At 39.5% G+C, this 17,343-nt stretch overlaps 1 protein-coding gene across 1 annotated transcript in view; it reads left to right on the top strand.

Moving 5' to 3' along the window:
- LOC124111764 (hydroxymethylglutaryl-CoA synthase 1-like) overlaps positions 1 to 17,343 on the top strand; it is a 54,739-nt gene that overhangs the window by 7,590 nt on the left and 29,806 nt on the right. The gene's annotated exons all lie outside the window — the stretch shown is intronic.

Consider the following 17,343-nt stretch of genomic DNA (forward strand, 5'->3'; position numbering starts at 1 on the left):
TAAGACGCTGAAATTCATAATATTTGACCAAACATCAATTACTGTCAATATATATATATGGTATTGGTATTGATATATATACCCTAGGCCTTCTGTTTCGATTACATGTTGTTTTGTTAATTGTTTGTGTAAATCACGATGACCTGTAAATAATCGATTCGAGTCGGGGTACGTAGATTGTACAAGCCGCCAGCCTAGTCGAATTTATTCAACTAACCATAAAAAGGACAGTGCTAGGGTCCTATTTGCAATTCCCGGTCTCAGTAGGGTTGATCTGCAGCTTGGCTCCTGAGTGAGTGAGTGAGTGAGTATGGTTTTACGCCGCTTTTAGCAATATTCCAGCAATATCACGGCGGGGGACACCAGAAATGGGCTTCACACAATGTACCCATGTCGGGAATCGAACCCGGGTCTTCCACGTGACAAGCGAACGCTTGAACCATTAGGCTACCCGACCACCCCTGGCTCCTGAGAGTATAACAGTGCGTATGCGTGTGTTTGCGTGTGTGTGTTTTGTGTGTGTGTGTGTTTTGTGTGTGTGTGTTTTGTGTGTGTTTTGTGTGTGTGTGTGTTTTGTGTGTGTGTGTGTTTTGTGTGTGTTGTGTGTGTGTGTGTGTGTGTGCGTGTGCGTGTACGTGAGTGTGAGTGCATGCGTGCGTGTGAGTGTGTGTGTGTATGAATACTCCACTCAGACACAGTATACCGACTCCGAGCGGACCAGTCCTTGTTTTTTCCCTTAATGCCGAGCGTCAGGCAGGGTAAGAACAAGTACCATATTTTAAGGTATTTTTATATGGCGCGGCAGGCTATCAAACCCCCGATCTTCTGCTCTCCGGGCAGACAATCTACCACTAGACCACGGAGCCGGTCCTTAAACCATAAGAAAAGGCAGTACAGTTATCATTGCTCCGAAGAAAGGACTCAATTTAAAAAAACAACAAAACAATTATCTTAAATAATCATGACATTAATTATAGTAATCCAACAAATAAAGTACACTGCAGCAAATCTATAAGTACAAACAAGCACATTTCAAACACGATCTCAGCTCATAAATAAGATAAATCTGAAATGTCAAGGTAAGATGTATTAAAAGCACGCCTCATAAAACAATATTAAAAATCAACTCAACGATATCTTGAACCCGGAAAAAAAATGTGAAAAACGAATGGAGCTGATAAGAAAAATGACACATGTATGCTTCGAAACCATTAGTGATTCACGGTGTCCTTGTTTCAACTGTGGCGTTGCCAAAGGTCGTAGGTGACAGAACGAGATGAACTTCAGTATATCTGTACGGAAGATAGCTTCACAGAAAAGTAATAGATGTCACTCCCTCCTTTGAGTGTAAGCATAGATAAGCTGGTTGAGAGGGAAGATCATAAGTGAATATTAAGATTGTATGTTTTGAAATAGGCTACATAACCTTATGATGCAGTTACTAAGACTCTCATTTGCTGAAGAAGGATTAGGTTGAAATTCGCAAGGTGACATTATTCAAGTTCATGAACTAGAATTGTAATCCATTTGAATAAACCTAGTTTGGACAACCCCGAAAACTCCTAACAAAGAGGACGATACAAGAATTTATTAATATGGAAATAGGATTGCACTCAGCATAGGATGTTCAAGGATGATACATATGTATGTTTTATTCGTTGCCTTAGCTACTTCAGATAATATTAACCACATGTTAACGAATATCAATTTAATAAACTGCAATTTAGTAAGTGAGTTAATATTTAACGTCACATCAGCCTCACTGCAACGTAATCTGGCAATATATCACATAGTCTTCATCCCAACGTAATGCAAAGCTATTATGGTTGAAAGTATGGAAATGTAACACAACTTTCGGTAGCATACTCTCGAATTATGTTCTTGCTACCGCTACACAGGTTATAGCGATTGGCTTTTGTGACATTTCTTTAACGAAATTATACAGAAATTATGGCCACCATGGCGCTTTACAATTTCCAAGTTTGATCATATTCTACATCATATACTATCTTATATGACAGGCATTAAAATTGTGTAACCACGCTAACAGTGACTACTGGGTCTACGAGGACGAGGATGACGACAGCTTCGTGGAGGACCGAGAGGTTCATCCTCTGAGGAAGGCGCTGAGGAGAGTGGCTGCCTTCTGGAGGAGAATCTTCTCGTAGATTTCTCATCCAGTGTCGTCTGTCTATTAATAATCGGGTCTCGACAAGACAATCCAGTGATTGACATCATGAGCATCCATCCACGCAATTGGGATACAATGACCTGCATCAACCAAGTCAGCGAGCCTGACCACCCGATATCATTAGTCGCCTCTTACTACAAGCATGGGTTGCTGGAGACCTATTCTCTACCCGTATATTCACGTATATTCACGGGTAGAAGGGTCATTTAATCCCATCTAATGAAACACAATTCCCGTAACAAAATATCGGTAACAAGGCATAAGTAAGTATAAGCATTGCGAAACTACACTTGCGTCGTTTTATGCAATAGACACACAATGGACGCACTAGCCTCCGGCCTGAACACAAGCCTCCACTTGCGTATTGTGTTCCACAGAACACTGACATTGCATGGTGACATGTGAGGTTGGGGGGCGTGTGTGTGTGTGTGTGTGTGTGTGTGTGTGTGTGTGTGTGTGTGTGATGAGTTGTGGTGATTTGGGTGTGTGGAGACATAAGCACTTTGTACGGAGCATTCAATGTTCAGGGTACCTTTGCGAGGTAATTGTACCAAGCATTGGGGGAAAAATAATCATGTCTGTGACATAACATCGCATCAACGAATCATATGACTGTTCTATATACTAGTATCATACTGAAAGCTGTTTCTGTCTTTAGAATATATTTTAATTGACTGGGTCTGTTTTTGTTTTTTTTATCTATCATTAGTGTTTTCCGAATGCATTATCACCACTGAAGTTAGTTACAACTGTTTTAAAATAATGTTTTCAAATTAGCGTACTTTACACAAGACAGTTGAATATATTAAAAACACACCCTACTCCACCTAATTCTATCTGGATTCATCTTCTGAATAGTTCATTACGAGTGAGTATGGTTTTACGCCGCTTTTAGCAATATTCCAGCAATATCACGGCGGGGGGACACCTGAAATGAGCTTCACACATTGTACCCATGTCGGGAATCGAACCCGGGTCTTCGGCGTGACGAGCGAACGCTTTAACCTCTAGGCTACCCTAACGCCCCCGTTACGATATAGATATGCTTAATAAATACAGATGGTGAACACGTCCGTACATAAGTATCTGTGTCACAATGGCAACCATCTTTAAGGAGGCAGGATAATGTATATATAATTGACACATTATGATGATGTGATAGTCATTTATATCATAATTAAGCGTCAATTATATATACATTGTTGATAAATACAGGATTAGCTCAAATCAGATGCGATATATTCTCCAGCAAGATAACACATAAAACTCACAATGGTTCTAATATGCAGTATTTGATTTTTTTTTCAAAACTAAAACGTTACTGCTTACAGTATATATAAATGTGATTAAAACGTATGTTAATATTTAGATATTTTACAGTAAATGTGTTTTTTGTCAATACGAAATTAAAAAAAACAACAGTAATAATGTTAACCTATAATCGCATCTCATCACCTGAATGGAGAAACAATTCGTGTTGGAAAAGGTCATGTTGTCTCGTTCCCAATGTTTATGGGGGTCGGACTTAAATGAAGATAACAGTGTCGTACCCCAGTAACGTGAATCGCTGTTCATGCAATCAACCTCTGGTTTGCCGATTATTTAAAGGATGCAGTGATGTGACTGGACTACTGTTGGTCATGGCGTAAAACAACATTCACTCATTCAGTTATATCACCTAAGGTGCCGCAATTCATGTGAAAAACATTCTTTCTCAAACTCCCTTTTCCCCCATTCTTGTTCTTTCTCAAACTCCCTTTACTCCCTTTATTGTTCTCTCTTAAACTCCTCTTTTTCCCTTTTTGTTCTTTCTCAAACTCCATTTCTTGTTCTCTCTTAAACTCCCTTTTCTCCCCCATCTTGTTCTGTCTCAAACTCCCTTTTCTCCCTTTCTTGTTCTGTCTCAAACTCCCTTTTCTCCCTTTCTTGTTCTCTCTCAAACTCCCTTTTCTCCCTTTCTTGTTCTCTCTCAAACTCCCTTTTCTCCCTTACTTGTTTTTTCTCAAACTCCCTTTCTTGTTCTCTCTTAAGCTCCATTTTCACTTCCGGCTCCCACATTAAGCTGACACGCCGTGATATAGCTGGAATACTGTTCAAAGCGGCGTTAAACCCAAATCACTCACTCACTCAGTATATTCACCATCTGTAAAAAACAACAACGAGTGGCTGGACCAGTCGTCCGCCCCAGGTCACGCTTGACTGACCACATGACCGTTGGCTGACCTCGGGAATGTGATATGCTATCCATGGCTTAACAGGGTACAGTCAAAGGATGTCCGTGGCAAAGTTTCAAGCATCAGTCACAGAGATAGTAAACACTACTATTGTGAATACCAGGACGAACGCCTTATCACATCTACATAGAAAGAAACTAGAATTGAAAAAATAAACTGCCGACAAAAGAGAGTGTACACCCATGTTTCACAATGGCTAAACATTAAGCAAACAAGAAATGGTTATTTGATGGTGGTGTATCTGATACGGGTACCATAATAGTGTTTTGGATCTTAATTTTGCAATGTTTCGGCGACCGGTTTCAGCCTCGTAACGTTTTGTAACGTTTGTAATATTTTTGCCAAATCCAATCATATGCTTTCTTTTGTCCTGTAGTTTAGTAAAAAACAAGTTCAGGAATTATTTCTTAAATATTTACATTATTGGTAAAAAACCATCAATAACTGTTAAAAATATTATTGTAATTTTGTCCTTTAATGAAATTTCTGAATTGGACTATGGGTGTTTAAACGTAAACTAATTTATGCTTAGTTTACGTATAAACACCCATAGTCGAATTCACAATTAATAAAAAATTGAGCTGTTAGATAAAGAATAAAGACTTACTTAAATGGCGTACGGGTCAAAACATGCGAGGTGTGAAAGACCGGTAACAGGGGTCATCTCAAAACTGTTTCGTCATTTGAATGGTGGCCTCACTACTGATTTATCTGAAATGTATCAATCGTCTGAACACAGGGACAAAGTCATACACTGCTTAGAGTGTCAGTAATGTTGTTAATTCGGGCTATTTTAGAGGAACGCGGATTAACGGGGTTTTATTGTTTACAATAATAGTTGATCATAACCCAACTTTAGAGAGTCCCATGTTCAATACGTTAGGGCGTGTTTGTTGTGTTTGTTGTGTTTATTAAATGGTTTATTCATTGTAGATACTAAATATGCATATAAACCAAACGCCATAGGACTTTCTTCTGCACAGAGGGATTTTATGTGCACTTCCGTTTTCCAAAGTCTTTCGAGTATCGTTATCGATAATACCTAATTTAGATATTACACACAAAGACAGTCAATTGATGATCAATTTGTTGAATTCGACCAATGAAGAACTTATCAAATCTTTAGCAATATATTTGAAACATGTATTTCGACTCAGGTGAATATATTATACTATGTTAAGAACACGTTGATTTTTATGTATCTGTTAAAACTGAACTGTACTATGGGCCATATGGCTTTGCATACTGAATAAACTGTCTGTCTGTCTGTCTGTAATAAACGGCATTATATGTCGCGTGTTGACTCAAATTAAATGAATACCTATCTTAAATAATTATGACACTTATCATAATATTCCTACAAATAAGACGAGCTGCAGGAAAGTAGTACTCGTGACATTATGTAATGTGATGACATGTTACCAATATCTTTTATAGACCCAAACTGCTGAGACTGTCCCCAATGAGACTCTCTGTTGCGACTATCTACAGCTCGCACAGACCACGCACGGTTACTCTCATGAAGGCTTACTCAAACTTTCGAAAACAATTAATTATGCTTCAGACTGTTGAAAAGAAGAAGAAATTACTGGCCACATAAATTACAATTTGCAAATTCCTTTCTGAAAAGAAATCTATATGAAATTGAAAATTACAATTTTTAGGCTCAAAGTCATAAACAAATAGATATCTGGTTTTGCAACTGTATCTAATCTCGATACAAAACCCCAGACACCGAATTTCAAATGGTCGGTCCCTCAATAATGACTTGTTATGCTACTACACTCACTTTGCACGGGACCGCCTCCGTGGTCTAGTGGTAGAGCGTCCGCCCGGAGAGCGGAAGGCCCGAGGTTCGATCCCCGGCCTCGTCATACCAAAAAGCGTTAAAAGATGGTACTTGATGTTACCCTGTCTGGCGCTCGGCATTAAGGGCCTAAAACATGGACTGATCGGCTCGGAGTCAGTATACTGTATCTGAGCGGGGTATTCATGTTAAACTGCGGCATGGTATCTCAGTGGGCTAGCACTATAAATCGGCATCAGTCCGGACTAGTACAAGCAGCCACACACACACGTGCATGCACGTCACTTGGACGTCGTTAAACCCCATTTCACCTCACCTATTATTAGAAGTGCATACAAACCATCAAGCGTCGTCTCTGGACTTCAGTTTGCACATAAGGATTTTATGTACACTTCCAATTAGCAAATACCGGGTATTGTTATCATTAAACGATTTGTGATGAGGTGAAATGGGGCTTAACGTCGCATCCAAGATTATTGCACTTATTTAGCGATGTGCATGCACGTATCTGTGTGTGTCGCTGCTTGTACTAGTCCAGACTAATGCCGATTATATAGTGCTACCCCTCTGAAATACCATGCCACAGTTTAATGTGAATACCCCACTCACGGACACAGACAGACTCCGAGCCGACCAGTCCTTGTTTTAGCCCCTTAACCCTCTTGGTGCCACGGGACCATATATGGTCCCTCACTTTTCACACCCGCATAGTGTCAAGGGACCATATATGGTCCCGAGAAAATGCCCTTTTTAAACCGTGAATTTAGATATCAAACACTGAGTGCATCATCACCCCAATCATCTTAGCTTTAACATCGTGCAACTCATACTTTATACAATGCTACGGATTGCGATTAATATGGAGAGATTAGTGAAGTGGCTACCGCGCTTCTCGGCCTTTCTCTGCCATGTTTGAACACCAAGCGAATGACGGCGAATTTTGATTATGCACCCATGTCACATACACGTAAATATTTTCAGAAAAAAACCTTGTTCATAAGAAATAATATGACCAGAGTGGTCAGAGAGACATGTTTCTCACAACTGTTTACTTATTCACGTAAATAGATTTGTGTTCACTCCTTTACGAACAAGTTTGTTTACATGTTTTGTATATTTTTATCGACTATCGGTAATGGCGGAATGGTCGGTACACATGAGAAAACGACAGTGTATATTTGCATTACATTTATGACGTTCATTGAATGAAATTATAACCATCATCACCCTTATCGTCTCAGCGTTAATATCGTGTAACTCATATTTTATGCAGTGCTACGGATTGCGAAAATGGCGAGATTAGTAAAGTGGTTACCGCGCTTCTCGATCTTTTTCTGCCATGTTGAATTTTTTTATTATGCACCCATGTCACATACACGTAACTATTATTATATCAGACAGCCAATTTGAAAAAGAAATCTGATCGGACTGGTCAGAAAGATTTACTTGTCCCCACTGTACAGTTATTGGCGTAAGAGTACCAACGTTTAGCCGGCCACGAAAGTTTTTTGTTCAAGTATTGCATATGTTTATCGACTGTGTGTCATGGCGATTTAGCACGGCTAGAGACGAAACGACAGTGCAGATTGTCGTTTTGTTTATGATGCTGATTTACAGAAAATATTCAAATCAAATATATGGAAAGGTAGCTATAATCGTTAATATTAAGGTGGTATAGTGTATATATATGGGCAGGAAGTTCATGATCAAAACCTAAACATTGAATGGCCAAGCCCGAAGTGATCGACAGAGCACGTTAGCATCATATCTGTGCCGCGAATTCTTGTCTATCGGTTGTCCTACATGCTCGCCCGTTCAGACAAATAACTGCTACTTTTTTCATATGAAATGACTAAGAGTCATGTGTGATTGCTCAAACTACCTGACTTGCCCTAACTGTTTAACTTTTTGTCGCAAATGGAGATTTCAAAAGTGTGGCAACATCTAACGTGAGTCGACGCTATATTGTAAATTGTGTCAAGGTCGGTTCCACATGTGGTAGCTCGGTCCCCGTTTCTGTCGATGGTTGGTTGGTTGGTTTGTTGTTTAACGCCGCAATATTCCAGATATATGACGGCGGTCTGTAAATAATCGAGTCTGGACCAGACAATCCAGTGATTAATATCATGAGCATCGATCCACACAATTGGGATCGATGACATGCATTAACCAAGTCAGCGAGCATGACCACCCGATCCCGTTAGTCGCCTCTTACGACAAGCATAGTCGCCTCTTACAGCAAGCATGGGTTGCTGAAGACCTATTGCAGCCCGGATCTTCACGGGCCTCGCATATAGATGACATAAGGGGGCGAGGATGTAGCTGAGTGGCTAAGGCGTTGGCTCATCGCGCCTAAGCCCCAGGTTCTATTCCAGGTATAAACCCTTATCTTAAAGTCCATTCCTACATGGTGTCCTTCACCGTCATATGGGTTCCATGCGATTTTCGAGTTCAAACATTTAAAGGGCGACTATCCCCTGGCAAATTGGCTGCCTTAGTAAGTTTGGTTCAGGTCGTTCAAACACAACTTTCTTTGTCCGTTGACTCCAATTTCATGATTTATATCAATCAAAGAGTTTCACGAGTAGTCTGATTGACCCAGGTGTCCATTAGGCATTATTTACAACGTGTAGACCTGGACTGAAACTGGCGCCAGACACAGAAGCGCAGTCCTCCCTTGAAGTCTTAGTTTGCTAAGAAACTTACGTTTCAATTTTTGTCACCATTTTTATCGTGATCATGTGTGCCTAAAGTGCTATATTTACTTTCCAACCAGCAACCCCTAAACGAAAGGGAATATCTGTAGATATATCTGAAGAATCGATGATAGGAGAAACATCGACAGAAGGCGAAGGGAGATAACTCTCTATCTTTCATCAACACATGTACCCACCAGTAAGTGAAAAAGTGATCGTAAAATGCCCAGCGTTACAACACCGGCTTCCAAGCTATACAACAGCTATCCATGGGTATGGAGTTCTGACTTTCCATGGGAGATTCCTCTAATAAATTTGGCTAGAAGACAGCAACACAACGGTTCAGGGCAAATGCCCCCTTAATATCTTAACTTGATCATAAATATTCTCGCTATTACAACTTCAAATTATATTAACACCAGACTCGGGTCACCTGCCTTTCCTGCTGTGTTGCTGTCACCTAGTCGTTGTTAGATCCAAGGAAGGAAAACAGACTCATGTGTATACCATTATTCCATTTTTATTTAGATATATTTAAGAAATGGAATAGTATTGGTCAAAAACAGTATTTAAAAGAAGGGCCAAAAGTGAGCACAAAAACGGTTCTCCTATATCAGAGAACGGAATCAACTTAGAAATGTCAGTCAAAGGGTGAGCCAAAACAAATGAAAAGAAGATCGAAAGAATGTGTCCAAACAAACCCAAATGGTGTAGCCAAAACAGTCCAAAAGGGAGAAATGCTTTATTACAGGGGCACCAAACCACATCCTCTCACACAAACACACATGCAAAACACATCCTCTTATGCATATACTCAAAACACATGCGAGACACATCCTGTAGCACATGTACTCTTAAAGTCAAACACACATGCAAAACACATGCCGTCACACATACACACTTACACACAATACTAGATGCAAATCACTCCAACTCCCATATACACACATGATTACACTCACCCAAACACACATGTGAAACGAACACTCTCATACATACACACTTAAACCAAATCACACATTCAAAACACACACACACATCACAAACTTGCACTTTCTGTCACACATGCAAAAACACATCCTCTCACACATACACACTGACACTCAACCACACATGCAAAAACACACCCTAACACACATACACACTTACACTCTGTCACACATGCAAAAACACATCCTCTCACACACACATTCCCTGTCACACACACACACAAAAACGGTTCTCCTATATCAGAGAACGGAATCAACTTAAAAATGGTAGTCAAAGGGTGAGCCAAAACAAATGAAAAGATCGAAAGAGAGTGTCCAAACATAAACCCAAAGGGTGTAGCCAAACAGTCCAAAAGGGAGAAATGCTTTATTACAGGGGCACCAAACCACATCCTCTCAAACAAACACACATGCAAAAACACATCCTCTCACACATACACACTGACACTCAACAACACATGCAAAAACACATCATCTCACACATACACTCTCTATTACACATGCAAAAAAAACATCCTAACACACATACACACTTACACTCTCTGTCACACATGCAAAAAAACATCCTCTCACACTCACATTTACACATTTACACTCGTACTCATATACACACACACTGGATGAGAAATCTACGAGAACATTCTCCTCCAGAAGGCAGCCACTCTCCTCAGCGCCTTCCTCAGAGGATGAACCTCTCGGTCCTCCACGAAGCTGTCGTCATCCTCGTCCTCGTAGACCCAGTAGTCACTGTCGTCATCACTAGGGGCAGGATAGTGGCCGACGTAGGTGATGGTAACTGGGGCGGGGAGCGTCTCACCGTGGTCAGAGCGGGCCCAGAAGGGGGTGAAAACACTCAAAGGGTTGGGAGAGGGGGTCGGGGACGCAGCCTGGGGACGCTACATCAGTGAGTGGGGAGGGAGGGAGAAAGAAGGGTCAGTGGGCGAGGTATATAGGCGGTTTTCAAATAACAGTGTGGAAAAGAAAGTCACAGTACTGTGAAACACATGTTACACATGCAATAAGGCGGTACAACAAGACACAAATTCTGATCGACTGTTTGAAACATGTAATTGGAGGAGGAGGGTCATGCAGTTATTTTTTAGGACACAATAACACACAGAGAAAATGGGCAATGTCAAAAGCACGAAGGTGAGCTATTCGGCGGCCAAATCCGAAACAGATGTAGATAAACTACATACACAGTCGGATTCCTCATCCAGCGACGGCCATAAACTCGCAGCAGGAGTGACATGATACCGGATCATGTCTTCCCGTGCTGAAAAGAAAAATAAACAAATTTAATAATACATTAAAATACATGTTCAATGAATATATCGAGTTAAGGAGTTCGAGTTAACGAGGTTACACTGTATAAAGACATCGCCCAGCCTCTAGTCAACAAATATAGATCTAGATATTTTGCAACACATCTCTACAGAAACTTGTACAGCACTTATTTACTCTTCAGAACCTGAATGGATTGACGGACAGACAGACAGACAGACAGACAGGTGGATTAGGAGTAGAGAGTACTATCGAGACTATGAGCATATCATCATTGTGTTCATGTGTTTTAGTCATGTCATTTCAAGCCCGTTCGTTTGAAAGTGTAGTTTACGTTTAAATAGATATCAAAGTTATACAATGTCACACATTTGATCTATAATGTTTGAAAAACATCGTCCGTCATATTTATATCCGGACCGCTCTCATTTCAGAGAAGACAAGAGATTTAGAAGACACCCATTTCTGAATCAAAACAATTGCAAATGGCAGCCAGTGTCATCACCATCGGTACTGCTGTCAAACTACGGCCAATTTCAGTACTTATCTACGTTCTAAACACTTTAAAATACAATAATTGCATTCTTAAATACCTTGAATATGCAGCCTTGTAAACATCTTGTCAGTAGAAGATCTTGAAACGATGCTGTAGTCAACGAAATGCAGAGCGATATGGAGCAAGGGCGATAGTGAATCTGTTCAAAACAGAGGGGACGTTGGCCACGACAACGGTAACCACGTTACGGAGACGAAGTCAGAACGAGGCGTCATCGTCCATTTCCGGCAAAGCTAAACCTCTACGGCTGCATGTCTACTGGGGCCAAAGACTTAAAAAGGGGAAGCAGATAAAGTTGTGGTGGCCGTTGCCGTGGTTACCGTCGTTGATAAAAAGAAGGGAAGGTTCAGTTTGTTTTGTCCCTGAGCATTCTCTGGCTAAATTATAAAAAAAAGGTTTGCTGGTAAAGACCGTTCGTCTTAACTGAGGACTGTTACTTTGCTGGTGTGTAAGGCGCGATGTATGTTTAAGGTTGGCGGGACGTCCGCACTTAATTGCTGCGGAACGCCAGGCTGCGCAAGTCGCCTTGGAAATCCCAAGCTAGCATCGCCACTGATACACTCGGAGAAATACACTGACATGGGTGGTCTCCCTTTGTTCATTGGTAGAAAAGAAGCCCATTCCCCTCACATACACGGAAGATAAAAGCCGTCTTGGCTGCTTGTTCAATCAGTGTGTTTGTTTGTTTATTGTTTACATGATGTGAGTAAGAAATTAACGCCGGCCCCACAGCATAACCCAAGCTATATGTCAGAACAGAACAAAATTTTATTCTAAAAAATCACACAGTGACACATGCAGAGAACACACATCATCACATCATACACACACATATAATATGTACAAGACAGCAAGCATATACATCCCAGCTCCTCCACGTGTCAGGGCGACCGTGAAGATTCGGGTTAGAATTCGTATTCAGCATCTCATGCTTGCCGTAAAAGGCGACTATGCTTGTCGTAAGAGTCGACTAACGGGATCGGGTGGTCAGGCTCGCTGACTTGGTTGATGCATCTCATCGTATCCCAATTGCGTAGATCGATGCTCAATGATGTCAATCACTGGATTGTCTGGTTCAGACTCGATAAATTGTTTACAGACCGCCGTCATAAAGCTGGAATATTGCTGAGTGTGGCGTTAAACAACAAACAAACAAACAAACAAGTGTGGGTGGAGAAATGAACGCTTTATGAACTTGCATCGGTATGAAGGTGGCCGTTCATGTTGCAGTCATGATGATTTATTTAAGTATCGTATTTCATATAGATATTGTTTGTTGTTCGGCACCGCACTTTCGCGGTGTTTTGTTCACGAGGAACCAAACCATTCCCACACAAATATCGATATTGAAACTGAATACGTTAAGTTATAAAAAATCCCCATAAAAAAATGATGAAATCGTGCTTCTTAAAAAAGAGGTCATAGAGAAATGGATGGCCCTATCTGACCTAGCTATAACTTAGTCCTTAGATTCCAACATTCTCCTGATTGTGTAAGTGTAATTTGACTACACCATATGTTGCACCATTATTAAAGCCTGTTGACTCCTTCTCCGCAGGGCACCAATCAGTGAACTTGGCATTGATATTGAGTCGCCTTTCTGGTTAGGGGTCAGCAGTCGTATTAATTTGGAGACGCATCAATTTCCAGATTTACAGTATTAGTTCCCCCCCCCCCCCCCCCCCCCCCACACACACACACACACTTCTTTGAGGTTAGTGAAATTGGTTAACACCCTCATAAAGCTAGCTATAGCCCAGGTTATTTTTTGTTTAACTAAAACAAATGGTTCGAATTTTTGGTGTATTATGACCGTCTAGAATATTTCACTGATCTCAAATATCAGGAAGGCCACCACTTCTTGAGCTGATGCTGTACTGAAAAAACAATCTTTTCAAGGTTTACAAGGGGTCCTCTGATACATCAACGTTGAAACAACGTTGACACAACGTTGAAGCTACGTTGAAATAACGTTGACAGCTGACGTTGAAACAACGTTGAAGTGTCAACGTCAGTTCAATATTCATAAGAAACCAATTTGCAACGTTGTTTCAACGTTGAAGAGTGACGTTGTTTCAACGTTGTTTCAACGTTGTTTCAACGTTGTAATGCCTGCTGGGTTATCATCAAATGTAATGAAATACCAAAAACATAACACCATTCCTTTTGACGACATGGCTAGTTTAATGTCTTTGATAACGTCGGAGAAAGACGACACTGCTATTTTGATTAATATATATCTCCCCTAATTTTCGTTCATGGTATGAAAAATCTACATGCGTAAAACGGAATTTGACGCTTTTTCGACACAACATAAAATGACTGCTTTCACCAAGTATATATAATGTCTTGAATATGTAAACAATTTGATAGTTTATCGTGTATCTTAATTGGACAAGACACGCACTGTTTGGCATCAATTTACGTAATGAAATACTCAAACGAATATTTCAAAACAACCAAAATAATATTCAATATTGGACATATATTTGTTCATTATTATGTTTATTATTTCTCTTCATCTCGTCTCAGAATTACACAATAAAAGATGCGAAGAACGCTCTATTTAATTGGTATAGAATTATCAGGATAATCGTTTAAGGTTGAACCAACGGGGTAGCTGGCATGGATTTTGTTTTTATACTTTTTACAATTGCTGGAGAAATAAAGTAAACAGTTTAATATCCTGTGATCACAATATTGAAAAAAGAATGAACCCATTGTGTATAATGCAAAACGAGAGGAATCATTCGTAAATTGTGTGTGACTATCGTGCACCTGGCGAATCGTTAGATATCACTGTTCTGTGTATCAAACGACATAAAAAAAACAATTCCAAGACCAAGACAATTCTTTCAGAAATGTGTGCATATATTTTATCAAGAAATATTATCCATTTTGTTTAAGTAATATATATTCAGTTTTAGTTATAAAATAAAATGAAACGGCTATTCGTGGACATTGGTTATACGAACTTATAATATTGACTATTACACATCCCAAGAAATACGTTGCAGTTACACTTCATCTTGTAACACTTGTCAAAAGGAAAGAAATATCGTTTTGTTATGTAAACAATGTTAACGTTCAAACAAACAGGAAATGATTAAAGGTTCGTTGTGGCCTATATTTACGTATGATATCATTTTGAACATTGACAAATATCCAAAGTGAAATTAATTGTGCGAAAGAATGTATAAAATATATGCAATATTTACATCATAACTGAAAATGTAAACAGCATGATACAATGATCCTGTGCACTTTCATTCAAGGACCTTCACCTCCAAGAAATTACCAAATATGCACAACAATGTTGACGTAAGACATCACTACTGGGGACCGACTTTTACAAAATTGCGTGTTTACTGTCAACAGTATGCGGGATTTTACGAGGGGACTTTCGTTGATTCAGGGATCGTATATGAATAAATGTGACATGTAAGTAATCAGAAACATTCTGACAATCTATGTACTGTTACTTGTTGTTATAATTGTCATTGAAACCAATGGAAATAGTCAGAAATTCCGATAAATACCGTTGTCGTTGTGCGTGATTTTTACGTCAGTCATGGCGTCACACAGGACGGTAACTTTGACAATTTCTGTTGAAAATATCAAATCATTGCAATGTATCTATTTTAAATTCCCTAATTCTTCCTACGATTCTCTTCCCATGCATATTCTGAAAACGTTGAGCCAATATCTTGAACGAATAGACGAATGGATAGCTCAAAATAGGAGAAAATGCTACACTATGTCAAATCTGAATTTTGCTTTGTTTACATTTCAAACAAGTGCAGTTTTTCGAGCACAGCGTCTACCTGAAACGTGATTTTGTAAACACTATCCAATATGGCGGAAAGTTCACTTCTGTGTTCGTGGTTATCGGCGACGTTTTGCAAAGATCATTGGTGATTTGATAAAAGACAGATACCCTGATCACTAATATGCTATTTTTGAAATTCATTTCTCCAAGTAAATATCCGGAATTTAGATTTCAAAACATACTGTAAATAACGCCGTAAGTGGTGTTTTAGTAATGCGTAAAAATTGGCGACATTTACGATGTACCAAATTTCAGGGGTCATTTTGAGTACTTTTGCTTGGCCCAAAATGCCAGTGGATGATATCACAGAACAGGGAATTTCCCACCTTATTCAAAACTGTGAAGTGTATTTGTGTGGGTGATGTATTTTGAATTATATTCGACTTCAAAGTGAGGGACATATATACCACCTTTTTAACGTCTTTTGGTATGACGCGGACGGGGATCAAACCCCGGGCCTTCCCGGCCCTCTCCGGGCGGACGCTTTACCAGTAGACCACGGAGGCGGTCCTTATGCGACAAGAAAAGGCAGTATAGTTCTTGTTGCTCAAATTAAAAGAACAATTATCTGAATTAATCATGACACAAATCATAATATTCCAACAAATAGCTTTAATAGACAAGTAGACAACGTACGTCCCGATCAATCTGTATTATAAGTTAGGTTATCCACTAACTAGGCTACTATAGGCTAATTCCATCTATATTTGTTTCTAATCATATCGTTCTGCACGATAAAAGAAAACATTACGACAAGACAGAGCCGCCCTGACGACGGCCTCTTGCAAATATCAAAGATTAACTAACCTCATCCATCGACACGAAAGATTGATTACATTCAACTGACAAATACCAAAATGATTTTCAAACAGATTTATAAAAAATTAAAGAAGTTGTTTTTCAATCAGCTAGTAGATCTGTTTTGTCTATTGGACGCAATAAATTCTGTTTGAAGTTGACTTTTTTCTTCTTAATCTTTTTAAATGTCAAAAGGAACATTAAGTATATTTGTACATTACTCAAGTAATAATTTATTTTTATCACAAATTGATATTTTTGAAATTGTTTTAGATCACAATATATGTTTAGGTAGTAAATGTGGTGAAACTACAACATCTACAGTGTTTCTGATGTTTTGTTTGTTTGTATTGTTTGTTGTGCAGGCTATATACCAATAACCGAGACGCTTTCTGACAATCCAGTGATTGACAGCATGAACATCGATCCACGCAATTGGGATACGATGACATGCAATCACTGATTCACTGATTCTGACCATCCAATCCATTAAGTCGCCTCTCACTACAAGACTAGGTCTATATTCTTACCAGGAATCCCCATGGGTACATAAATAGCGGCCTATTTCAGTGCACCATGTCTTTACACGGAAAATACATTTAGACTGAACGCGGAACCGATACCACCCAACATGTGCATGGAGGAAAGCGGAACTGAATTGTTGTGCATGAAATAATATTTCAATATTTTCTCGTGAATCGGTACGTCGCTTTAAAACCTGAGCCTTTGTATGTCTGTAAACAAAATGTGATTCATTTCCCGCATAGATTTTTCTGTGGTTCTGTCATTCGTCACTTTCCTGTTACATTTATGTCCGTGAAGCATTTATATATTTCTATGCAACCAAACTTTTTTTAATAATTATCTACATTCACAATAAATCTTTACATACATTCCTACACTGTTGCAAGAAAGGTAATCCGCAATTGTGAATGGTAGGGGATGGGGTGTAGGTGATG

Source organism: Haliotis rufescens, unplaced genomic scaffold (genome assembly GCF_023055435.1).
Source record: "Haliotis rufescens isolate VD_foot unplaced genomic scaffold, xgHalRufe1.0.p SCAF_2, whole genome shotgun sequence".
Lineage (NCBI taxonomy): Eukaryota > Metazoa > Mollusca > Gastropoda > Lepetellida > Haliotidae > Haliotis > Haliotis rufescens.